At 43.7% G+C, this 6,258-nt stretch overlaps 1 pseudogene; it reads left to right on the top strand.

Annotated features, from left to right (window-relative positions):
• Positions 1–4,245: 4,245 nt before the first annotated feature.
• Positions 4,246–5,631, top strand: LOC102243920 (annotated as a pseudogene).
• The last annotated feature ends 627 nt before the right edge of the window (positions 5,632–6,258 follow it).

The following is a 6,258-nucleotide window of genomic DNA, read 5'->3' as shown; positions in this document are numbered from 1 at the left end:
TCTCCCCGAGGAATGGACCCTTTCCCGGGAGCCAAAACTCGAAGCCCCTGGGAGCCGCGCTGTCAGAAGGTGCTTTTAAGATTCTTACTTTGTCCTTTGTGTTTGCCAATTTAATAATAATGTGCCTTGGTGTTGGTTTTTTGGGGTTCATGTTGTTTGGGACTGTATGAGCTTCTTGGATTTGTGTGAGTTTTTTCTTTCCTATATCAGGGAAATTTTCTGTCATTATTTCTTCAAACAGGTTTTCTATTCCTTGCTCAGTTTCCTCTCTTTCTGGCACCCATGTTATGCAGATGTTGTTTCGTTTCATGTTGTCCCACAGTTCTCTTAGGCTCTCCTCCTGCTTTTTAATTTCTTTTTTCTAGAAGCTGCTCTCCTTGGGTATTTTTTCTTACCTTGTCTTCTAGATCACTGATGCGGTCCTCTGCTTCTTCTACTCTACTGCTGATGGATTGAGTTCTTTATAGCAGCGATGTCATTTTTCATTTCTTCTTGGTTCTTCTTCATTTCCTCTTGGTTCTTACACATATGGTTGAATTTGTCTTCCATTCTTTTCATCCACCTTATGACCATTTCTCTGAATTCTTTCTCTGACAGGTTGCTTGCCTTCATTTCATTTACTTCCTTTTCTGGTGATGCCTGCTTTTCTTTCATATGAGGGCTGTTTCTTTGTCTCCCCATGATCTCTCTTCTCTGGGTTTATGTAGTTATGTAGTTCTCTAGTTATGTAATTCTCTCTCTCTTGCATTGATTTAAAGTTACAAAATACAACACACCAAGGTACAACATACTAGGCACTGAACACAAATGTATTCACAATACTAATAACCCCAAATAAAGATGACCACCAGAGAAAAGAGAATTAGTCGATAAGAAAGAAAGAAGAGAAAAAGAAAGAGTGCAAAAATGAAATTGGGAAAAGGAAAAAAAGTAAGAGAGAAAAGGAAGAGAATAAAAAAAAAAGAGGGGAAAAAACTATTTATAAAGGGAGTAAACTCCAATAGAACAGCCATCAAATGCCAGCAACAAATACCTAGAGATGAATGCAAACTACAAACAACAACTAATATCAAGCGAGGTGAGGGAAAACAGAAGCAAAAAACAAACCAAAACAAAACAAAAACAAGAAGCGAAACAATCTCACAAACAAGCATAAAAACCCCCAATATAATCAACAATCAAGCAAACAACAACAAAACGAGAGAGAGAGAAACATTTGGATGGTGAAGAGAAGAGAGAGGTGTGTATGGACTTAGAGCAGGTGATTGGAAATCTACACTAATAAAAAAGAAAGATGCAAATTGACCATACCTTCACAATGCCCACCAGCCAATCAGGAGTGAGTATGCAAATTAACCAAACAAAGATGGCGGGTTAATTTGCATACACAGGCACCTAGCGGCCGGAAACCATGGCAATGATGCAGGCATTCAGCAACGCCCCAGCCACTCCAGGCTTCTGGGAAGGTGAAAAGGTGGGTCTGGCCAGAGTGAAGGCTGTGCCAGCAGCCACTGGAAGGAAGGCCCATTGTTGCATGGATCTTCGTGCATCGGGCCTCTAGTTAGATATATAAGTAGGGTGAAATTTTAACAGGATGTAAAAAGAAGGAATAAGGAAAATCTAAAGTAGGAATAGGGTAAGAGGAACAGGACAAGAAAAGGGAAAAAGTGAGGAAGAGAGTGTTGACATATAGGTAAAATTGAGATAGAGTGAAATGATGCTAAAGGAAAGATGAAAATAAAATGTAGAACACTAATCCCAAAATAAAATAAAGAGAATAAAATGAGACACTTAAAAGAAAAGGTAAAATAGTAGTAGTAATAATACTGATTAAAAATAAAAATGTAATAATTAATAAGGTAAAATCAAGTGAGGAAAAAAGAAAAAAATTAATTTCTTAACTAAAAGATGAAAAAAAAATGTGCAATAGTGAAGGTCATTCATTTCCTCTACTGTTCTGTTTGGCACACCTTTTTTCTATTCAGGACAGTATTGAAGTTCCCTGCGTTCCTCTGCTCCTCAGTGTTGTAGGCCACAGTCCTGATTTTCAAGCAGGCAGTATTTCTTTGTTTCTTATGCTCCTTTATTTGTGTTTACACAAGAGTCAATTTGTGATTCAACCCCTTGGTGGCAGTGTTTCTGGATTGACCTCCGGATCTAGAGGTCCTCTCTAGCTAGCTAGGGTTTAGATTTTGTTTTCCCTGTGGCACTTAATACTGGTTTGCGGGAATGGACTGCCCCAGAGCTGGTTCTCTGATCTTTATTCTCCGCTTTTATCCCCAGGTTCCACAAAAACAACTTTCTCCTTCAGATTCTTAGAGTGTCCTCAATTGGGTGATCCTATGTTTGGGCTTAGTAATCAAAAGCAGGGATTTAAAAAGGAAAAAAAAAAGAAAAGAAAAAAGAGCCAGAGTAAGTGCGTGAACTCTGGTGCTGCGGTGCAAGTTTGTGCAGTCTTTTTTTCCCTTGGATCTAAGCAGCCAGCACACTGTTAAAATTTTTAGGCTGCCCTTTTGTGCCCAGTTCAGCTATGGGTTGCTTTTTAGAGTTCCCTTCTGTTAGCAGGCCTACAGACCCCCTTCCATATTCACAGATCATGCCAGTCCCAACGGCCACAGACTTTTCTGGGCATAGACTTCCCTGGATTCTCCAGCTCCCGCTGAATGCATTTCTGTCACCTGGCTGGACCACAGACCTCACCTTATCCCAGGTGAAATCTGACCTTTCTGTGAGGGGCTGCAGAGCTCCGCTGAGTCTGCGTGCTTGTGCCGCTTGGGGACCAGTGTTCCTGGCTTCGCAGCTGTTCCCTGGGTGATGCTGTTGTAGATTCTCGGGATTTTCAGGCTTCCGATAACATCCACTCTCCCCTTAAGATGGCCTGGTCTCTGCGTCAGACCTGGTCGCTCCAGGACGGATCTCAGTAGCAGTGGAGGCTGTCAGGGGAACCCCGCCCGGAAATCCCCCACCATTCCCTGGAGTATAGCTGTCCCTCAACTCACAAACAAACACTCCCCGTGCAACCACACACTCTCCCTTTGTTCTCTCACTCACGCACTATCTTGCAGTCTGCCTTCCCATCGTCAGCCATCTTCCTCATAAACCTGTTGTTCATATTTTTTATCTTTTTCTTCTTCCTGTTTTTAAAGAATACCCTCCAACATTTCAGATAATACTGGTTCGGTAGTGATATATTTCTTTAGCATTTTGTTGTCTGTGAAGCTCTTTATCTGACCTTCAATTATAAATGACTAGAGGCCCATTGCATGAAGATTCCTGCAAGAATAGGGCTTTCTGTTGCCTCTGCCGCCCTGCTTGCTTCCCTCCTCCCTCCGCCAACCCACTTGCTTCCTTCCCATCTCTGCTGCCCTGCTTGCTTCTCCACAGCTTCGCTCCCTTCTGCAGCACTTGGCTTCCTTCTACATTGTCTTCAGTCTTTGCTCCTCGTCTGTGCATGCAAATTAACAGCCATTTTTGTTGGGTTAATTTGCATACTCATCTGATTGGCTGGTGGGCATAGCAGAGTGGCACCAATTTGCATGTTTCTCTTTTATTAGTGTAGATAGCTTTGCTGAGTAAACTAATTTTGGTTGTATGTCCTTGCTATTCATCATTTTGAATATTTATTGCTATTCCCTTCTGGCCTGCATAGTTTCTGTTGAGAAATCAGCTGACAATTGTATGGACATTCCCTTGTAGGTAACGAACTGCTTTTCTTTTGCAGCTTTTAAGATTTTCTCTTTATCTTTAGCCCTTGGCATTATAATTATGATGTGTCTTGGTGTGGTCCTCTTGGGTTCCTCTCGTTTGGGACTCTCTGTGCTTCCTGGACTTGTAAGTTTATTTCTTTCATCAGGTAGAAGACGTTTTCTGTTATTTCTTCATATAGTTTTTCAATATCTTGCTCTCTCTCTTCTGGAACCCCCATAATTCAGATGTTGGTATGCTTGAAGTTGGGCCAGAGGCTTCTTACACTGTCGTCATATTTTTGGATTCTTTATTCCTTTTGCTCTTCTGGTTGGGTGGTTTTTTTTTTTTTTTGCTTCTTTATATTTGAAATCATTGATTAGATTCTCTGAATCTTCTACTGTACTGTTAAATCCCTGTATATTATTATTTATTTCAGTCAATGTATGCTTAATTTTGGACTGTTTTTTTTTCCTTTTTTTAAAGGAAAACTTCTATTTTTATTTTTATTTTTTTACTTTTTTTCCTTTATTGATTAAGACATTACAAATGGGCTGCCACTGCGCTGCCTTCCTGCCGGAGTGCCACCCGGCCGGCTGCCATGGCGAGCGTGGTTGACATGAAGCTGTACGACATCCTGGGCTTGCCGCCCGGCGCCAGCAAGAATGAGCTGAAGAAGGTGTACAGAAAATTAGCCAAGGAATACCACCCTGATAAGAATCCAAATGCTGGAGACAAATTCAAAGAAATAAGTTTTGCGTATGAAGTACTATCAAATCCTGAGAAACGCGAGTTATATGACCGCTATGGAGAGCAAGGCCTTTGGGAAGGCAGCGGCGGAGGCGGTGGCATGGATGACATCTTCTCTCACATTGTCGGTGGGGACTGTTTGGCTTCATGGGCAATCAGAGTATAAGTCGAAATGGCAGAAGAAGAGGAGAAGATATGATGCATTCACTCAAAGTGTCTTTAGAATATCTGTATAATGGCAAGACCACCAAACTACAGCTTAGCAAGAATGTGCTCTGCAGTGCATGCAATGGCCAAAGTGGAAAGTCAGGGACTGTTCAGAAGTGCAGCGCCTGCCGGGGTCGCGGTGTCTGCATCATGACCGGCAGCTGGCCCCGGGGATGGTGTAGCAGATGCAGTCCCTGTGCTCCGACTGCAACGGAGAAGGAGAGGTCATTAACGAGAAGGGCTGCTGTAAAAAGTGCGAAGGGAAGAAGGTGATTAAAGAAGTCAAGATCCTCAAAGTCCACGTGGACAAGGGCATGAAGAACGGCCAGAGGATCAAGTTTGTGGGGGAGGCAGACCAGGCGCCCGGAGTGGAGCCGGGAGACATTGTTCTCTTGCTGCCAGAGAAAGAACATGAGGTGTTCCAGCGGGAAGGCAACGACATGACGTACAAGATAGGCCTCGTGGAGGCCCTCTGCGGCTTCCAGTTCACATTCAAGCACCTCGATGCTTGTCAGATCTTGGTGAAGTACCCGCCCGGCAAAGTCATCCACCCGCGGTGCGTCCGGGTGGTTCGAGATGAAGGAATGCCGCAGTATCGGAATCCCTTTGAGAAAGACGACCTGTACATCAAGTTCGACGTGCAGTTCCCTGAGAACAACTGGGTCAGCCCCGACAAGCTCTCCGAACTAGAAGACCTTCTGCCATCCCGACCGGAAGTCCCGAACATCATCGGGGACACAGAGGAGGTGGAGCTTCAGGAATTCGATGGCACGCGGGGCTCGGGAGGCAGGCAGAGGCGCGAGGCCTATAACAACAGTTCTGATGAGGAGAGCAGCAGCCACCACGGCCCTGGCGTGCAGTGTGCCCACCAGTGAGCCGCTCGGCGCAGGCGGGTTTCTCCGCGTGCCCAGTTGGTCTTCAGCGGCCCCGCCAGAGGGTCTGTCGATCTGAATGAACTGATGCATATTTCCTGGTCTATGTGTAACTTTAAGTCGGTATAGTATCTACAAAGTGTATAATTTAACCACAGAGCTCTGCCCTGGTCTGTGCGTGGTTGCTATCAGTTCTGTGTAAATTCTTGTTCCATGTTTGCAACTCGAAGCACACGTTGTAAGTCTGTGTCCAGTGTGTCCTGGAGCTTGTGTTTGGCTGCACCTGCATCATAAGCTGCTACAACCAGAATAAAGAGTTTCCCAGCCTGAAGAAAAAAAAAAAGATATTACAAATGTGTCCTTATCCCCGCAATGTTCCCTCAACCCCCAAATCCTGCCCACACCCTAACCATCTATTGTCCATATCCATCGTTTATGCTTATATGCATGCATACAAGTCTTTTGGTTGATCTCTTCCCCTCTTTCTTTCCCTCTCCTACCTTCCCTCGGAGTTTTGATCATCTGATTGATGCTTTTCTGTCTCTACATCTGTTTTTGTTCATTGGTTTATGTTGTTCATTATAATCCACAAATGAGTGAGAGCATGTGATATTTATCTTTCTCTGACTGACTTATTTCACTTAGCATAATGCTCTCTAGCTCCATCCATGCTTTTGCAAATGGTAGGAGTTCCTTCCTTTTTACAGCAGCATAGTATTCCATTGTGTAGATGTGCCAAAGTTTT

Source organism: Myotis brandtii, unplaced genomic scaffold (assembly GCF_000412655.1).
Source record: "Myotis brandtii unplaced genomic scaffold, ASM41265v1 scaffold884, whole genome shotgun sequence".
NCBI classification, from domain to species: domain Eukaryota; kingdom Metazoa; phylum Chordata; class Mammalia; order Chiroptera; family Vespertilionidae; genus Myotis; species Myotis brandtii.
This window is presented reverse-complemented; position numbering and strand designations above follow the sequence as displayed.